Genomic DNA, 20,946 nt, shown 5'->3' with positions numbered 1-20,946 from the left:
AAGTGTTTTTAGGGTAATCTTTTGAAGACATAGATAGCAAAATCTGTTCCACTTGTTGTTTCATTGCTCAATTAATTTGCAAGTATAATCTGAAAAATTTACAACAAAGTTTCAAATTTATATCTATAAATAATTGTATACGTCGATATATCTACACAATATTGTAAGTGCGGTATTATCCGGCTTTGTATACATTTATTAACTAACACGTAAAATTAATTTTTAAAATCTGCGTGCATAATTCTTTATACAATATATATATATATATATATAATTGTTTTTATTTCAGTTTGCTTTTATTCAAATTGAAAAAATTAAAATTCAAAGTGTAGATTTGATTAGGAGTAAATAAAGAAAAACAAATCAGTATTCAAGACATAAAAAAGATTAAATTATTAAGAAACATCGTGATGACGCTCAGCGGGTAGAAAAAGTAAATTGAGGTGAAACATAAGTACAATTAACCTATATTAAAAATCGAACAGTTTTTTTTAATTATTACATTGATATTACGTTAAACTGATTTTTTTCTTAAAGCACTGATCATTTCTCAACGTTATCACATCACCGATTATTAACCGGCGCTCAGCCGCGACTCAACCGCGAAACGGTGATTGCTGCGGATACCCAATTCTCAACGCAACTCCACCTCAACCGCGTTTAGGTAAGAAGTTAAAATCCGCGTTGCGCCCACTGTATGCACACTTTTTTTCGTATAACATGTATAAATAAAGTTTGTGTAGTTTTGTTTGATTTATTTTACACTTACTGCTTTTAAATTTATATATCGGCAGACCGATTCCACTTGCATAGAATGTCACAAAAGTCCATGCATTGATTAATATCGATACATTTCTGATTCCCTTCATCAAATTCGATGCTTATATATTTATTAATACGCTCAATACACTGCCATATCGTTTCCTGAAAACATATGAAATTCCAATTTATTTTTTTCATTCCGAATTAAAGTTCATTTACTTATTGCCATCATCGAAATAGAATTAATATCAGATAATGTAAGGAGTGGAAATCTTAAATAACAGGCTTCATATTGTAATTTTCCCTTACAAGACTTTGCCGGGTTTAAAGACGTTTACGTTTTGCACAAAATGGTACGAGATTTTCTGATAGAAATGCAACATTCAATGACCGTTTAGCAATTGCACTTTTTTGCACGAGGGACTCCTTTAGTAAATCTTGTGTATTGCAATACCCGTCCAATAAGAATCGAAATATATTAATTGACTTTGTGGTTTTCTTGTATCCATGTAACAAAACAAAGTCACTTAATGAAATAATATACAAGATATGCTCTATTTTGTGACTTTAAAGAGTTGGATATGAACTAATAATTAAATTAATTTGATGTCTTGACTTCATGTACTATGCCTAGCAGGGTTCCTTGTATCCTTATAAAGTACATATACTATAATAAATAAATTATTTGTAAGTAAGCTTGTAGTGAATTACTTGCAAACAAATAGTAAAAGCAAGTTGTATTTAATGTATAAAAAAGAAACGTTCAAATAAACACATACACATACCAGAAAAATACATATATTGATTGAAAATCGATTGCTGACATACACATTTAGCGCCCAGTGTTGGTTGGTACGTTTATGCAAATCCGCGAGCGCGCGTATATTTGTGTGTGTTTTGTGAATTGGAATTGTACAAGGGTTAAGTAGAAGTTTTGACAAAGACATATTCTGAGTGAAAAGACCTTAAGTTGATTTCTTGATTCAACGGAGCAGTGATGATTGATAGGTAGATAGCTTAGGTAATTGAATGTCATAAACGTTGACAGATTTGCAATTCGTGACTTAAAATTTCTAAAACAAGAAGGCGCTGTTCACAATTTGAACTGGGTTTCACAATTAATGCAGTTATAAGAATTTGGTTTAGTTCATACTGTTTTACCAAGTTTTCTATTTGTTGTTCACTAAGGGTAAACAAAACTACCTTAAAGTAATGATGGTTCAATGATGTAAAACAATCCTTTTTCACAAATATCATGAATTGTAATGATGCTATTAGAATGTATCTGGCATTCTTTCTAACAATGCGTTCATGTTGTATTACATGTACATGTATTGGGCAATTCAATTCTTTAAATGCTTGAATAGAAACGGTATTTTAAAGACTATAAAACCACTCCATGTTTAACATGAATTTAAAAGGTGAGCACTGTAAAACTAGCAAAATACAATTAACTTATTAGTCTAAAATTATTTTCAAAAATGTTAAATTATCTATATCAGTTATGATGGCTGGGATACATATATTTCAGATCGTTTTTGACACAAGAAGCTGATGCAACTCTTGGAATCTGAGTTTGTACCACGCATCGACAAGTGTTTTTTTAAACCCATACATGTAAATAAGTGTGTTTTATAGATACGTATCTTTAGCCAGTGAATATTAATTATTCCGTCTTGGACATAACGAAGTGATTTGCCAAAACATAAATATCGTTACTGAAATTCTATCTACCTGGGAAAATATGTTGCTGTACACTACAATGTTTGTTATTTAAAATCAGTTCAAAAGGTAAAAGTCGTAATTGAAGCATTTGACGCCGTTTATTTCCTTTTATGAAGTTGTAATACTTTGTGTTGGTCTTAACTTCTAAATACAATGTTTCTCTTCTTGTTTAGGATAAACAAAATCTTGTTTGACAGGTGTAACGAAATATGAGAAAGGAGTATACTATTGAACACAGGTGATAATTTTGAAATAAAGGACTTTAAGATCTTCTTCTGGACAGAAGTTTTAGAATTGTTGTCTTCTTTTGTTTTTGTTTGTTTGTTTGTTTGTTTGTTTTTTGTTTGTTTTTGTTTTTTAAAGGAGGTGTCTGCTTAAGATAATGACACTTGTGTGTGTGTGTTTGTGTGCGCCTTATGTTTTAATTTTTTTGTTGTGGGTAAAGTGAACCATACACATATAAAAATTATGATTTTACATTTCGAGACATACATTTCTCTGCTATTACAGTATCTGCAGGGGATAAACTTTTATTCAATTTTATTGGGATGAACTGTAGTAAAAATCCCGATATAATGGCTTAAATTGGAAAAGTGAACAAACATTATTTACAGCAATTTTTTATTTATATAGTTTGAACAAGTATTGCATCAGTACCTGCAATGTATTGGCTCAGAACACGTCTTGTATTCTGTTTATGATATGCTACAGTATGAATAAGCAACTAAAATGGCTTTTTTTATCTTGTGCTAAATATGTCCTGATTTGTTCCTAGTTCTAAATATTACTACCAAGGTCAAACGTGTTTCACATCACAACAAAAATACATTACATTGAACGCGCTTTGAAAACTTGCATAACTTCTTTTTTAATTGTTCTTAAAAGTGGTAGCACCTCTTCTTGACTGAATACTTATTAAATGAACTAGGTAGGTAGGTCTAGATATTTTAAACTATTTAAGTATGCAAATCAGTATACTTAACTTGTATTTCATAATTCAAAAATAAAAAAGGTCGGCGGTTAATGTTAACATGAAATTGTTTGTATATTCAAATATATGTATGACACTATGTGCATCAATAACAATTTGTATCTTACAAAAAAAAGAATATTTTAGTTGTGTGTGAACAATTGCTAGACATTTGAGACAGCACTATTAAAAGTTAAAAGGTGCAAATTAAAATACAATAGAAAACGATTAAATAAACTTGAATGCCAAACATGTCAAATGAAAGCACTCCTGAGAGTTGGCCAGAAATGATTTATCTCTTTTACGTCAGTAGGCAATTCAATATAGCTTTCCTCATCAATTAAATCCAAAATTTTTCTTGGAACATTTTCCATCGGTACATGCTCTTTGAAAATCATAACAAAAGAGTTCAGTCCTTGCCTTGACATCATACACTCAGTATGAGCAATGTTAAGTTCAAATATACACCATTTCGAGTTGAAAAACGAATCAGACAAAAGGAATATAATTTTTCGACTATTATGAATAGCATTTATGATATTATCAGCAATATCACATCCTGGAATGAAATCGCGGTGGTGAATACATAATTAAAGCCCTCCTTCTCTTTCAAGTTCATCAATCATGTGATCGAAAACAAATAAACGATCTTCATTTTTGTATGAAACGAAAGCATCAAATGTGAAACTATTCCGCTGATCAAGTTCTATGTAACCTTCCATGTGCTTACGCTTGGCGATATAGTACACATATTTTAGTTTCCATCTCTGCTTATATATTAGAACAGCTATGATGAAAATTATGAAGAATATAATTGCTAATGCTAGAACAATTGTCAAACTGTTGTACTTCCAACATTCTTTGTTCAGCAGCAAAAGTGCGTCATGTAAAGTCTTATTTCTGTCTGTACAGAAATAATTATTAAATATGACAAATTTACCTTTGTTCTTGGAAATCCATTTCATAAATGTGTGCGAATCGCAATTACATTGCAATGGATTTTGCGTTAAATCAACTCTTAAATGTTCAGATGAATCAATTATTCGCATAGCAAGTCCAGAAAATGAAGAACTTGGTTTTGAGATAGGTCGAGAGAGCGCAAATACTTTAGGTTATGTAAAGTAGCATTCCAATCCGTTGATAAATTGTCTTTTAAATCTAGTCGTATTAGAGCATTCAGATTCCAGAAGACACCACTATCAAGCTGGGAAATTCTGTTAGAAGATAAATTTAAGGTCTTTAACTTTCTTAGAGCACCAAATAGGTACACAGAATTTTCAGAATCAAGAACGTTTTTGATCCCAATTAAATAATCATGTAACATCAAGGTTTCTAGTGAAAAAGGGTGTTAAACATTGCAGGTGATAAATAGGAACACATGTTTTCCTGTATGGCTGTCTGTATATTAGGAGAATTCATTGTGTATTCTTCTATTGCTTCATCCGATGGATAGATACAGTTCCAATTAGTACTCGATCTCCTCTTATAGTATTTGAAATAGAATGTCCAAAAAGGCTATTCCTTTTCTTCAATGATTTTTTGTCACTAAATGAAAGTTGTTTGTTTTGTTATATTTTGGAAAACACCATCCATCAAGACGTGTCTCATTATATCCACCAACATGGTAACTTCGACTTTTTGTACATTGCATATCTTGCACAAATGATATGCATGATGGATACGCCGCGAAACTTTATTAGGAAAACTGATTTGCATTCATATTGCTTATATCTACATAGTTCAAATTTGTTAGGTGATCAAACACACGAGGTCCACCCATTGGGGGATCAGAGTAAGCATAAGTACCTACAACCCACCTATTATTTCCAAGTTTCAAAACTTTCAAGGACTTTGGCAAATAAAATCCTAACCCATATTGACCGTTTGCAATAGTGTTACCTTCTAAATGTAGTTCTTGTAGGGCTGTTTTGCTCAGCGGTTCTATATTATCGCAAAATAAGGTGAGTGATATGCCATCTTCACAATGTAAATTATTCGCTTTCAATACACTTATATTTGTATAATTGAGACCAATGGTAATATTTTTCAATCCACACAAACCAAGATAACGATTGTTTGAAATATCTAGATATTGTAGTTCTTTCAAATGGACTAGCACCCCTCGATGAATACTCTTTCAAGAACAATCGTATGGACCATAGAATGATTCAGCAGTCCATTGATACAAAGTAGATAGGTCTAAATGCTTCAAATATGGAACATTGGTAAAGAACATTTCATCTATGACAAATCGCCGAGATTTCATGCAAATGCCACGTAGAATCAGTGCAGTTAAATTTTGTAATGTTTGAAACTTAGGACCAAATGTCAAGTGCTTAATGTTCGAGAGATATCAATTTAGAGATCCCATCATCGAATTCTTGAGATAAACTTGGTGGTCCTTTATTCCCTGTAATATCAAGAGATGTTAAGGAAGTAAAATTACTAAATATTCCGAGAGGAAGGGAATGTTTATCGATGGTCACATTATTAGTAGAAAAGTTCAAGGATCGTAATGTTGTGATCTGCAAAAACGGAAGTCGTCCATCACCTCCAACCAGTGTTTCTATAAGGTTATTGGATACATTGATTTGTCTTAAACCGATTGGTAGGTTTTTGTTTGTTGGTAGGAATCGTAATTCATTAAAGCTTAAATCAATGTTGGTAACATTATCTGTTAAACTTGGTGCTGTAGTAAGATTTTGCCTGGAACAATCTGCTATGATGCCCTCCTTAGTTGACATGCAGATGCCTAACTTTTCCGTCGAACATTTAAATACGTCAGGCCGGAAATTGCTTGTCAGAACAACGAATGAAAAGAAAAGTGGTGTTGAAAATGCGTGTCGATGTACACTATTCATCTGAAAAAGGCGAGACATTTATACAGTACTTATCTAATGCAAGACAATTAAACTTGGAAAATAGACTATTACTAAAATTTTCAATTTTATAATTATTTCTTATATTATTAAAATTCAATATGACACTTTGTACTATAAGAAAAGACGCAATCGTTATTTTTTTCTTTGACACAAAATGTTCCTATCAGCTGGTGAATAAGCACCGTCGTGAACTTTAAACCACGCTCTCTTCTTGCGAAACTATCTTTATCAATGAAATAGTCCTGTCTGAAAATAAGGCGTGTGTATTGAAATAAAATAAGAAAATAAATTCAGATATTAGATGCATTCTTTAAGTGAATGTCCACATATTGTTCATTGTGCAGCACATAAACATACTGCTTTCAAACTATGAATATGCATGAGATAATTGTATTTATTCTTATCCTGGTAATATTAATATGTATATATATATTAATAATGATAATATGTTGTGGCTTTCTTGAGAAACGTATTTTCTTTTGAATAATTTACATTAAGTTCACATATAATTACTTAACATGAAAAAGAGTAATAATACAATGTTAGAATGGAATGGAAAACATCAGTATGTATCTATAGTTAACCTATTGGTTTTGTTTTTTTTTTAAATACAACATAATGTATACAAAAAAAACTTACTATGCTTTCAGAAAAGTTGTATAACAAGATACTGTTCTTCGAGTACCTTCCAATCTTATGCTTTGTAAACTTAAACACATTAGTCTATACTCTACAATACCTAGATGGATGTGAAATGTTTTCGTTATGTAATGCGGGTTTTGTTACATTTAAACTTTACAATATGTCATGTTGATAATACAAAGTCAGATAATAATTTAACATTTATAGTAGAAAAAGATAAGGTTCTGTTCATTACTAGACTGGTGATTACTTATGAATTATAATTTTCTTGATATTCTCTATAAAAAAAATTCATTTTAACTACAAATATAAGCTATAAACTACATTTATTTCATATTTCCATACATAAAAAAATAATCAAACATCCTTTCAAAAGAAAGATGTAGTACTTTTTCAAATAGCACCCGCGGTAAAAGTCATGCCAAATGTGATTCATGGTTGGAAAGCCTACATATTTTTACTTTTATTTTGTTTAATATTTGTTTTAAACGTATGTTTTCATATAATCCTTGTTCGTTGGATATAAACAAATTATAGAATGTACTGTACAATTAACAAATAAGGGAGACAACTCTGTGAATGACACCTAAAAATACAACAAGAACTATTGTATTTTTAATGTCGATTATCTCCCCGGAGCAGACAGATTGGAGTGAATATTTAGACATTTCATCATATTACATGTAACCCATAAAGCATTTAGATTTTATACCATGAAATAGCATTACATGACTTTGAAAACACATGTCATAAATGTTGATAATATTATTAGTTGTAACATGGTTTTATATATATTTATATTGTTCTATTGTGTGATGTTATATTATTTTTTATCATAAATAATTATCTATATCAAGTAGAACACTAGTTTGTTGTCTTGGTCAATTATTTTTCTTTTACTCCTAATTTAATGTCATCGTAAAATGTACGAACCAAAACTGTAATAACAAACTTTGTATGTAGGGATGTAACACTTTTTTTATTTTACTTTATAGACCTACATAATCAATTTTCCTACCTGAAAAAAATATCATTTTAAAAGGTAATTATGCACATACTTTAACTCCTAAACTTTTACCATAAATGACAATGTTGTGGAGAAACTGCTTTCAGTATGTAGAATTAAAAAAAAAATCCATGAGTGCGATATTGTCATCCGACGTAGAAAAAGGAATACAAATATGCGCTTTATCTGACTATTGATAAGTATTTTTTTCTGAAAATGATCTATTATGATGAGTTAAAAACGATAAGGATAGTGTATATGAAGTTCACACTATGAACATGCTATGCCATATTATACAGATACTAAAGAAATCACATCGGAACTCATTGAGATAACAATTGCTGCTTATTTTGTTTTTTGTTTTGGCACATATGTCAAAATATAATATCATGTGTTTTCGGAAGTTTTCGAAACCTAAAAGGATTTTCTCGTTAGGTGCATAAAATAACTATATAATTCTTACTTGCCTCAGAGCTAAAGATTCCTAGTAGCTACCTTTCCTTTCAAAAAGAACATATATATATATATATATATATATATATATGCTATATCTTAAAAACAATTACCATTAATGGTAGTTGTTTGTATTTCGTTACCAGATCATGCCTAAAATTAAATTTCCTCCAACTACTCTATCGCAGGAGAATATAGCTTCAGTTTTACAAAATTATTCGTTTTAAATTTTTCTACATGTCAAGGTTCCTAATGTATAAGATGAATCAGACCTAATTATTTTTGTTAAACTTGCCTGATATTATACCTTACCTATTTCACAACATTGAAAAATTGGTTCAAAATTATGTAACTTAGAATATGTCAATATAGCAAGGGTGGGCTAGTGTACATGATAGACTGACATAAAAAGTGTCTTGTACATGTATGCTATCGAGACGTACATTTCACATCAAATAAGAGATGAGTAGTATATGCACGTTTGGGTTATGTTTTTTTTTTCGGGCCGATTAAGGGGATTAGCCCCAATGCGCATTCGCATGACGTCACATCCGGTAGCATGGACCGGAAGTGACCGGTACAAGGAGGCAAAACGGAAGTGGACTTACATAGGGGACCGTCTGATCCGGGAAGTGGGGGGGGGAGAGGGAGGAAACGACCACCATAGGTATCCTCATTATGTGCACTAATCAGTGTCATTATATAGTATGGTGTAAATAAGTAAGTATAAAAAAGGGGGGATATTATCTTTCTTTGTTATATAGCTTTTTTTTTTTATTTTTTACATTTTCATTATCGTGAATTGTTTTTTTTTTTTTTTTTTTTTTTTTATCATTATTATTATTTTTGTAAATTAATTGTAATTTGATTGTCTTTGTGTAATAATGCCAAATTGAATGGGCACTTTGAATAGATTGTAAATTTCGATTTGAATTTCTTCGTGTTCAGTGGATTGTGTAATTTGAATGGATGTCTTACGGATTAGACAGATGTTTGAAACTTTCCATTTTACTGGTGATTTCAAATTTTTTATTGTGCTTTATGAATACATTACAGGTGCAAGGACGTGCTGTGCAATGTTTATCTCTCGGACATTAATTTTTATCATTGTTTTTTATTATTTTTGTTTTAATATTTTTTCTATTCAGTTTGAATAATTAACGTTTCTGTTTTAACAAACGTCTAATATTATACTGACTATCGTAAGGTTTACAATTGATGTTTACAGTCGGGACGTTAAGAGCTTTTGAATGGTGTATTGCCTTTCAATTTTATTATAATTAGACTATTCATCACCTATAACAGACGGATTCTACCTTTTCATCTTATGGGGCTCTATTGCGTAAACCAATTTCTTTTTCATACTTTCAATGTTTACATGTCGCGTGTACTTTACCTGATGTTATGAGGATCTTTTGGGTACACCATTGACGAATTTTAATTTTCTCTCCATATTTTCATTTGTCGTTTGTTTTCTACAAACTTTTTTTGGCTTAAATTTAGGACAAATATTACGTTTAATGCTTGTCTTTTGTTTGGGGTACCTTTTTGTAAGGAGGTCTTTCTTTGTTATAGTTTTATTACACAACAGAATTTGTTTTCTTTTGTATTTTATTTACAATTCATAGTCACTGTTCCATTCGTCGGGGTGTCGTCTGTATTTCAAATCCGGGTCCTGCTAACTGGTCTGTTACGTAAACCATTTTTTTTATTTCTTCTCCATTAAGTAATTCCACGATCCGATCTTTTTTATGATTCCGCTTTACTATAAGTACTCCGAGTATCAGTGACGTCAAGGCTGTTTTTTCCCACTCTATTTAACCTTCCGCTCTGGTTTCCACTTGCATTGGATATTCTGTCGTTGTACGTTTTACGTTCTTAATACATCTGCTCGATCTTTGTTCCGAAATCCTCCCTATACAGTTGTATTTATAGACGTCACATCTGTTTTATTGGCTTTTTTTCTTTCCTTCGGCTGGTCTACCACGAGGTCTTTTTGGGGCCTCACTTTCTTTTGTCAGTTCATTTCTTGGTTTGCATTGTGCACGTTCTGGCGTCCATTGCACGTGTAGGGCATCGCGACTGGTGACCTCTTCTAAATGAATCCCTCGACAGGGAACTATTTTGTAAATCTTTATTGCTCTGGGTGCGTCAATCTCCTTTGTGAGTCGGCCAAGAAGTGACCACATATCCTTATTCATTTCTATTTATATTTTTTTCATCCAAGAACACATCCTGAATTTCCCATGGGAAAATTTTGCTTCTCAATCTCAAGTTGTTGGGTTTGCCCTGTTTCATGTCGATCAGTATATATCCTTGGGGTTTGGCAGTGGTATACCCCTGCGATTTCATAAAGTAGTTTGTCTTTTTGGGAAACATTTGTTGGGCCATGGTCATGGCCTGTGATATGTCTCTGGGATTTTTAAAAAGAACCAAGTAATGGGCATTCTAACTGATGGTTCTGTGATACTTGTTTTTGTTGAACAGATATTGAACCAACAACATGACACTTATATTTTTGTGGTGAAAATATTCCGTGAAAAGTTGCGAGATAGATTCGCTGACCGAATTCATACTGTCGTCTAGAATAAGCAAGTGTTTCTCTCCGTGATCCAAGGTGTCGAGGTCGTGAAGTCCTTGTACAAAGTCGACATCCTCCATGGTTCCATAAATGGTCTGGTACACATCGTAGCACCACGTTATGCGATCGGGTCTAGTCATCATATTATGCTTCACGTTTTTTACGAAGGGTTAGGGTTAGACTTGAGTTAGGGTTAGAAAAAATAGAAAATGAATCAGATCAATACAAATTGAACTTACAGAACACTACAGACTTGGGATTAGGGTTAGTGTTAACACAATAGAAAAACTGGTTAACACAATAGAAAAACTACCAGAACAGAATGGATAGGGTTAGAATCAGGGTTAGGGTTAGGGTGAGAATAATAGAAAATAAATCAGAACAATACGAAAACACAACACCAGAGACTTGGGATTAGAGATAATGATTAGTTCATAGAAAAACAACCACAGAAAAGATTAGGGTTACAGTTAGGGTCATGGTTATGGTCAGGGTTAGGAAAAGTGCTTGAACAAAAAAGAAACAAACAGAACAACAGGAATAGGGTAAGAGATAGGGTCAAAGGTTAGGATAGGTGTTTGACTAATAAAAAAACTAAACAGAACAATGATTAACGTTAGGGTAAGAGTCAGGGTTAGGGTTAGTGTTAAAACAATTGAAAAATAGCCACAGCAAAGATTAGGGTTAGAGTTAGGGTCAAGAGCTAGCAATAAATAATAGAAAAACAAACAGAAAAAGGAATAATGGTTAGAGTAGGAATCGGGCGTAGGTTAGGGTAAGCCTTAGGGTAAGAGTTTGTCACACAAGCGAAAACAGTCAGCACAATGATACGGTATAGATCTAAAGAACACATTATAAATAGTCACATGACTTAGGGTTAGGGTTAAGGAGGGTTTACACAGAACAGAAAGGACTGATAAATATTAGGGCTTGCAATAGAAAAATTTCAGAAAAAAACTACAAATAATCACAGTTTTGAGCTAGATAATGTGTTAGGATAGGGTTATGGTAAAATTAGTGTTGACTAAACATAAAAAGACCGCACTAAAGAGAGTTAGGGTAAAATCTAGGATAAGTGTTACAGTGAGGGTATAAGTCACGGGTTAGGGTAAGAATTAGTGTTAGATATCGGTTCTTCGTCTTGGATACGGTTAGATCTAGGGTTAGGTCTTCACTTGACTACATTTAAATCTATAGTTCGGTATAGGGTTATGTCTACGCTTATGATTAAGTGTAGTGTTAGGTCCAGGTTTTAGTATTTTTCTATGGATAAGGTTATGTCTAGGGTTAGGATCAGGTCTAGAGATAGGTCTAGGTTACGTTTCGGTTAAAGTCAGATCTAGATTTAGGTCTGTGGCAAAGGTTTAGTTTATGGTAAAGTGTTAGGTTTAGGGTTATGTTTAAGGTTGGGGTAAGACGTTGATGTTTGTCCAGGGTTAAGATTAAGTTCTGGTTAGGATTAGTGGTTAGTGGTAAGGGTTAGGGTTAGGTAAGGGTAAGGGTTAGGATTAAGTGTATAGTAAAGTGTTTGATTAAGTATAGGGCTACACATAGTGTTATGTAGAGTGTTAAGGTCAGTTCAGGTTAGAGTTTCAGATAAGGTCTAGTGTCACGAAAATTGTTAGAATCAACCGTTAGTTACAGGCTCGGGTCTATGGCAATTATAAAGTTTGTGGTTAAGTGTTGGGTTAGATTTGGGTTATGTTTAAAGTTAGATCTAGATTTAGGTCTTGTGTATGGTCTTGGTCTTGATGGTCTACAATGAGGCCTTCGATTAAAGTTATATCTAGAGTTACTTATGGGATTAAGGATAAGATACATGTACTTGTTTCGGTTCTGGGTTATGTTTAGGGTTAGTGTTTGGAATCGAGTTAAAGTGTTTGTATTAAAGTGAAAGATACTGTCATGATAAAGTTAGAGCTAGGGTTAGGGTTTAAATTTCAGATAAGGTCTAGTATCAAGAAAGTTGCTAGAGTCAACCGTTAGATCTATGGTCAGGTGTATGGTAAGGGTTAAGTTTATGGTTATGTGTATCGTTAGGCATTCGGTTATGTTGGGGTCAGATGTTGCAGTTTTTCTAACATTATGGTTAAGTCTAGAGTTAGGTCTGTTTTTATGAAAGTCAGACCTAGAGTTTGTTATGGGGGCTAGGGTCAGGTCTCGTTACTTGTTTAAGTTCGGGGTTATGACTTGGATCAATGTTAGGAAAACAATAAGAAAGTTAGCGTACGGACCAAAGAACTAGAGTTAGGGTAAGAATTTCGGATAAGGTCCAGTTTGATGAAAGTTGTTAGAGTTAAATGTTAGATCTACGGTCAGGTGTATGTTAAGGATTTAGGTCGTGATTATGTGTGGAGTTAGGGATTTTGTGATGTTTAAGTTTGGAGTCAGATGTTGCTGTTTTTCTAGGATTATGGTTAAGTCTAGAGTTGGGTCTATGTTAGGTCTTACACTTTATGAAAGTCAGACCTAGAGTGTGTTATGGGGGTTAGAGTCAGGTCTCGTTACTTGTTTAGGTTCGGGGTTTTGGCTTTGATCAGTGTTAGGAAAACAATTAGAAAGTTCGCGTACGGTTCAAAGAACTAGGGTTAGGGTTATACATTCAGATAAGGTCCAGTGTAAAGCAAGTTAGATAGTCGGAGTGGAGAATCGTTAGAGTCAAGAGTCGATATTGTCAAGAGTCGTTAGAGTCAAGAGTCGGAGTCAATAATCAATATTAAGAGTCAAAAGAAAGAAAGGGGGAATAAAGAACCAAACATAGCCTCAATAGTGGGGTAAGAGTATGGAAGGAATATCAGCGAGACGACTTGCAAACAATAATAAACGTAAAAAAGAATTGTTATCATTTTCTTCTCAGTTATCGAAGAAGGCCGTCGTTTACAAGATCTCCACGACCTGACCAGAATGCAAGATGATCTTTACAAGAAGGTATAATATGAAACGTCATTTTAGGAAAACACATGGATACAAAGCTTTAATTGATGTACCCCATCGGAGTGAAACCAGATGTTCTCCTTATTCCAGACCATCGCAAGGATTACTTCGTCTATCACGCTACGAGAACCATGCAAACATACCAATACAGTCCACGTACGCATCCTTTGCAGTAAAAGACAACCTTGGAAAGACAGAATCGATGCAAAGTGGTTTATCGGACTACGATACTTTGATGACTGAACTACACCAATATGCTTTGAGAAAAGAAAAAAAAACAGATACTTTGATAAATGGATTATGCCAAGACTCTTATACTTCGATAATAGGGCTACGCCAATCGATCCAGGATGAAACTCAAGAAAGCTTGTCCAAGGATTCAGCCGACATTTTTTTTTTCATACACCTGACAGACGATCCCCTTGCTTTCGACGTACCAAAAGGATACTTGGACGACCATTTCATGCCGTGGTCTCATCCCTTTACCAGCGTCATGGTAGAACCCACCGGAAGTGGAAAAAAACGATGTTTGTACGTCGATTCGTACCAAACGTGAAGCACATGATGATGCCTAGACCCGATCGGATAACGTGGTGCTACGATGTGTACCAGACCTTTTATGGAACCATGGAGGATGTCGACTTTGTACAAGGAGTCCTAGACCTTGACACCTTGGATCCCAGAGAGAAACACTTGCTTATTCTAGACGATATGATGAATTCGGTCACCAAATTATCTCGCATCTTTTCACGAAATATTTTCATCATAAACATATAAGTGTCATGTTGTTGGTTCAATATCTGTTCAACAAAAACAATTATCGCAGAACCATCAGTTAGAATGCCCATTACCTGGTTCTTTTTTAAATATCCAAGAGATGTATCACAGATCATGACCATGTCACAACAAATGTTTCTCAAAAAGACAAACTACTTTATGAAATCGCAGGAGTATACCAATGCCAAACCCCAAGGATATTTACTGATCGACATGAAATAAGGCACTCCCAACAACTTGAGACTGAGAAGCAAACTTTTCCCATGGGAAATTCAGGATGTGTTCTTGGATGAAAAAAAAGTATAAATAGAGATGAAAAAGGATATGTGGTCACTTCTTGGTCGACTCGCAAGGGCAATGGACGTACCCAGAGCAATAAAGATTTACAAGATAGTTACCTGTCGAGGGATTCATTTAGAAGAGGTCACCAGTCGCGACGCCCTACACGTGCAATGGACAGACATTCACATTGCAAACCAAGAAATGAACAGACAAAAGAAAGTGAGGCCCAAAAAAGACCTCGTGGTAGACCAGCCGGAGGAAAAAAAAAGCCAATAAAACAGATGTGACGTCTACAAATGCAACTCTTTAGGGAGGATTTCGGAACAAAGATCGAGCAGATGTATTAAGAACGTAAAACGTACAACGACGAAATATCAAATGCAAGTGGAAACCAGAGCGGAGTATCGTGCATCCTTGTATAAAAAAAATGACGTTACGAAATCAAGAAAGTTACAAAAGTTCAACTAGATGAATCATACTGATCTACAATGCCAGAACCTGAGAGGATAATTCATTAAAAAAGGCGCTATATGGGATATACAACCAACACCATCAGAAGTCATGTTACCACGGAACGAAAGGAAGAAAAGGTTAAATAGAGTGGGGGAAAGCCGCCTTAACGTCACTGATACTCGGACTACTTATAGTAAAGCGGAATCATAAGAAGATCGGATCGTGGAATTACTTAATGGGGAAGAAATAAAAAAAATGGTTTATGGAATAAACCATTTAGCAGGACCAGGATTTGAAATACAGACGACACCCCGACGAATGGAACAATGAATATGAATTGTAAATAAAATATAAAAGAAAACAAATTTTGTTGTGTAATAAAACTATAATACAGAAAGACCTCCTTACAAAAAAGGTAGCTCAAAACAAAAGACAAGCATTAAACGGTAATATTTGTCTCAAATTGAAACCAAATAAGTTCGTAGAAAACAAACGACAAATGAAAATATGGAGAGAAAATTAAAATTCGTCAAGGGTGTACCCAATAGACCCCCATAACATCAGGTCAAGAACACTCGATAGGTAAACATTGAAAGTATGAAAAAGAAATCGGTTTATCCAATAGAGCCCCATAAGATGAAAAGGTAGAATCCGTCTGTTATAGGTGATGAATAGTTGACTATAAAAATCTAATTATAATAAAAATGAAAGGCAATACACCATTCAAAAGCTCTTAACGTTCCGATTGTAAACATCAATTGTAAACCTTACGATAGCCAGTATAATCTTTAGACGTTATTCAAAATAGAAACATTAATTGTTCAAACTGAATACAAAAATATTAAAACAAAAATAATAATGGCAATGATAAGAATTAATATCCGGGAGGTAAGCATTGCATTGCACAACACGTCCTTACAACTGTAATGTATTCATAAAGCACAATAAAAACCGTTAAATATCAGTAAATGGGCTATTGAAATCAACAGTAAAATGGGAAGTTTCAAACAACTGTATAATCCGTGAGACATCTATTCAAATTACACAATCCATTATGATATTTAGAGCTCTGTACACCAAAACAAGTGTCCTTGATACCACTATTAAGTACTATTCTGTGAAAGATTCAGACTATAGGTAACACATCATTATCTCAATTTGGTTTTTTTTGCCTCAAATATATTCATTTCATCTTGAAATCAACCAAAACGCTACTTAAAGTTATCCTGTAACATCTGCGACGTAGATATAATTTTTTTCTGCTTATGTAGGAAAAAGCCCAGGAATATTTTTTCTCACTTTTTCCAGGGTTCATTTCAACTTAATGTGACATATCGATATCTGAAAAAGGCAAAATTACGAAAAAATTTTGATGATTATTTCTAGATTTTATTAGGTAAAAATACCTGGATTATGCAATAAAGTCTTTTTCATGCGCCACACATTTTACCTGATTCTTAGACAGAGAAGTACTGAATAGATACACTTACAAAGAAATGATAAGACATTATTCTCAGAGCTCTGTAAGCAACACAGTTTCGACAGGTAAATGTATTTAATATAACGACACTGCAATGCAACATTTTATCGAAACACTCACGACTCGCGTGCATAGAAATGCAACAAATCGTTTTTACATGCTTCTGACGGCCCAAGATAAATCAGGATATGTTTTTTTCATTGATTATGCATGTCCATGTTTATTTATGGATAATAGTTGGCTTATCGATAAGACTCAGTCGACGTTTCAAGGTCTCGGATTTTTTGTGGATTGTTTTTTTATATATATATAATGCGAAATAACCTGGTTTGCTGCAGTTTTCACTTATAAACCGCGAAAGTGTGATTTGGCTCAAAACAGGATATTCCGTATAACCTGTTAAAAATTTAAAACATTTTTTTTATTTTAATTTTGATAGATAACAGATTACTGATTTGTTATCAAAACGATATTTGTTCTGAATTATTTGAATTGCGCAGTTCTTACCAATCGACGGTAATGACATCATAGAACCAAGCCAGTTATACAAAATAACTTTGCTTTTCTCAAAGAGACCCAACCAATCAGAAAACTTGTTACAAAATAAAAAAATAAATTATTAATCCGTGAACAAAGTCTATTGGATTTACCCGTCGGTTTTTAACCTTGTCTGTCTTCATAACTTGAAGTTTAATTCCTTTGATAATACTAAGAAAAGGTTTTATATATAAGTCACATTTGGATAGTAGGCTATCATATTTAAATGTTTATGACAATAAAAATAGTAACTCCTTGACAGAAGGAGGAACACCCATGAAATTCTCAACAATAGATTGAAAACTATATCGTCAAATTACCAGAGTATTACAGGATTTGGATCACATAATTACGAACTTCTAAACTCCACCTACCAATTGAAAAAGGAAGGTGGTATAATATTCCAAATCCTGAGAGATTATATTATGTTTACAACGAGAATATTGGTAAAGAATTCCACGAATACTGATATGCCTCATGTAACATACTTAAGTATGTGTCTGGTCGTATATAGTAAAATGTGAAATCTGAATCTCAATGAACGTTTTTCATTCGTAGACATACTTGTTGTTGACTGGCAAGATTTCAATATTCTCGACTGAGACTCGTTTACCCTTTGGTGTCTTTGATTTCTCTGTCTTGCACTTTCATAAATTGAGATTCATAATTCATCTTAATACCGACAGTAAGCTGGGTACTTGCACAAAAATGAAAAGAGACTGTTTCTATGTGGTTTCAAAATTTACACGTGAACGGTTCTTTAAGGTGTTTCACAACGTTCTTAGGTTTTATATAATATATTTGGTGCAATATATTAGGCATTATACTACGTTTTATTGTTAGGGTCAGTACACTGTTTAAAGTGTATATACCGCAACATACAGATTTTGACGGAGTACAATGTACTGTGATTTTTTTTTATAGTTTTAGGAAGTGCATTATCCAAAGGAGTTTTTGCAGGGTTTTATGGTGTTCAACTAGGATCATTTGATACCTGAAGGATAAGATATATCGAAATTAATATGGCAACATACCTAAGTGAGTTCATTCAATAATTCGTACCTTTTACCAGAGTGGACCCGATGCACAAATCATATGTTATTTTGCGTATGCTTATTTCTTCAGATAATTAAATGTACTCGCGGTATTGGTTTTCATGGTTGCAGACTTCCATGAATTTTGCTTAAACAAAACAGTTTGCAATCACGAAGAACATACCAAACAAATAAAAAAGAACAAAAAAGTACACATTAACAAATGAAAGCACCAACTAAGCAAAACTTATAATTGTGCTCATGGATTTTGGTGGCATAAGTACTTCCTGTCGCCTCTTGCACATTAAAAATTTTATTTGGATGATACCGATTGAAATTTATGAAATAATAGTCAAGGGAACCCGCACACTCAACAAAGAATATGATAGACCAAACACAATAACACATAAACAATAAAAAATAAATCAGCAACCCGGACTTCACTACACACATCGTGCACATGGACAAGGTGTATCGGTCGGGTAAGCGTCATCTTTTTTTTTAGAAAAACCTGCCGAGTTGCCCATAAAGTTACGCGTTTTATGTAATTGATAGCAAAAAGGAATTCTATTACCCAGTGAACAAATCGGTCAGCCTTATTGGTGTAATTGGTTACATAATTTTGACCTTTTAGCAACAAAACTCTGCTCCAAAATCCTAGTAAGAAGTCTAGTACGGCACAAAAAAGTCCAAAAAGTTTCGGCTAGCTCTGTCATAACGCACGAGTATTGATACAAAAATCTCAATACACAGGTGCTGATGGGATTTTGCCAAATATTTTGATTCCACTGACGTTTTTAAGTGGAACGTACTGGGTGCTAAAATTATAAAATTTGTGTGTGTTATATTTTTTGTCGTTTGTTTTTTGTTTGTTTTTGTTTTTTGTTTTGTTTTGGGTTTTTTGTTTTGTTTTTGTTTTTATAGTTTGTTTTTGTATATTGTTTTCTGAACATGATTTATTGTTTTTCAATTTTCCCTGATTCTTACAATTTCAAGTATTTAATTATTTAAATTATTTATTTATGATCATACGGAAATTACAGTGATTACTTTTGTACTTATTCACATCTAATATCATATCTTTAGTTCAATTGTCTGTGCGGATTATGATGATGTATATGCTGGAAAAGGCCCATGGAAGTAAGTACTAAGAAACACTAATATTTGCTATTTGCATAATTTGCAATGAATTAACGGTCAGAGAATGTTGTTTATGGAAACATGCCTTGATCATTCGCTTCACTATTTCCTTAAGAGCACAAAAAAGTGGGCTTCGTTGGTTTTTGAATAGCTGTACGAAAATAGTAAGCTAACCTTCAAAAGCATGGCCAAGACTGAACAGTTTTGTTCTTTGTTTTGTTTTGTTTTTTGTTTTTCTGTTTTGTTTTTCATTTTATTTTCGTTTGTTTTTTTTTTCTTTGTTTGGTTGTTTTTTTGTTTGTTTCATTTGTAATTAATTTTATAGATAACCACTCTTTTCAATCCCTTTGCAGTTTTGTGTTCATATTTCAAGTTTATGTACATCTATTCATATCCTGGTTTATTCATGTGCATACATATGTATATCAGCGTTTTCATGTTATAGGTACAACATGTCTGGCATGCCACGCTGCTTCGTCAATGAAAGAATGTAGTTACATAGAATGCAGAAGCCCTGAAGTAAGATCATTCTATAGTAATTATATTGTTCATACACCCAATCATTATCCGAGTAGCTTTTCTGCAGATGTTCAGCAGATATTATGTCTTTTCCATTTTGTGTAATTGAAGGTTTTGTCTGCTTTGGTGACCCAGTTGTTGTACATGGATAATGAATATCATGTTTACTTTTTTATATTGATCACCCTTTATTAACTTCTGTATTTACATGTACCTAGGAACTTGCAAACAAAATACATGTATAGTTATTCATTGAACTTCTCGCTTATGACACAAAATGTTTGAAGTTACCTCAAAAGGTTGGTAATATGTTAATAATATATAGCTAAGATAATGGACTTCAAGAATACCATTGCGACCCCGATGCGTAGCCGAAGGAGGATGATAATGTTATTTTCAAGGGATACCAAACTGATTTATCACCCTATTGGCTATATTTTATTAACTTTAGTATACATCATATTCCATTTTCACGAAAGGAGAATCTGTGATAGATAAAACAAAGTTCAATATCTAAGACATGTGATACAGGGGAATATAAATGTAGTACAGCAAATTGAAATGAAGTATAATAATATGATTTTATGTTTTATTTTGACAGGAATGTTTCTCAAATATAACAAGGTCAGACTCCCGTTTTGTTTACACAGCTGGCTGCCGTAGTGCTTCTGTAGGTATTAAAAAAAAACATTTTAACATTTATGTTTCATCTTTAGAAATGATATTTTATCAATGCTTTTCATTTGTATTGTATGCATCTGTTTTGTAG

The 20,946-nt window shown here is 33.1% G+C and overlaps 1 long non-coding RNA gene and 1 pseudogene across 3 annotated transcripts; one reads left to right on the top strand and one right to left on the bottom strand.

Moving 5' to 3' along the window:
• Positions 1-2,774: 2,774 nt before the first annotated feature.
• LOC148620072 (toll-like receptor 4) lies at positions 2,775-7,115 on the bottom strand (annotated as a pseudogene). Its single transcript, XR_015921350.1, has 3 exons — positions 6,979-7,115; positions 5,157-6,318; positions 2,775-4,972 (listed from the first exon to the last, which is right to left on the bottom strand). The product of XR_015921350.1 is annotated as a toll-like receptor 4 (transcript).
• A 9,844-nt stretch (positions 7,116-16,959) lies between these two features.
• On the top strand, positions 16,960-20,193 carry LOC148620071 (uncharacterized). Of its 2 annotated transcripts, XR_015921327.1 has the most exons (5): positions 16,983-17,012; positions 17,747-17,874; positions 18,409-18,522; positions 19,605-19,658; positions 20,104-20,193. It is a non-coding gene; the product is annotated as an uncharacterized LOC148620071 (long non-coding RNA). The 2 variants fall into 2 exon arrangements; XR_015921326.1 differs by lacking the exon at positions 17,747-17,874 and having other exon boundaries at positions 16,960-17,012.
• Positions 20,194-20,946: the final 753 nt, after the last annotated feature.

This window comes from Perna viridis, chromosome 4, assembly GCF_037379345.1.
Source record: "Perna viridis isolate PV_CMFRI_1.1 ecotype Kerala chromosome 4, ASM3737934v1, whole genome shotgun sequence".
Lineage (NCBI taxonomy): Eukaryota > Metazoa > Mollusca > Bivalvia > Mytilida > Mytilidae > Perna > Perna viridis.
Note: the sequence above shows the minus strand (reverse complement) of the source record. Positions and strands in the feature narration are given on the sequence as shown.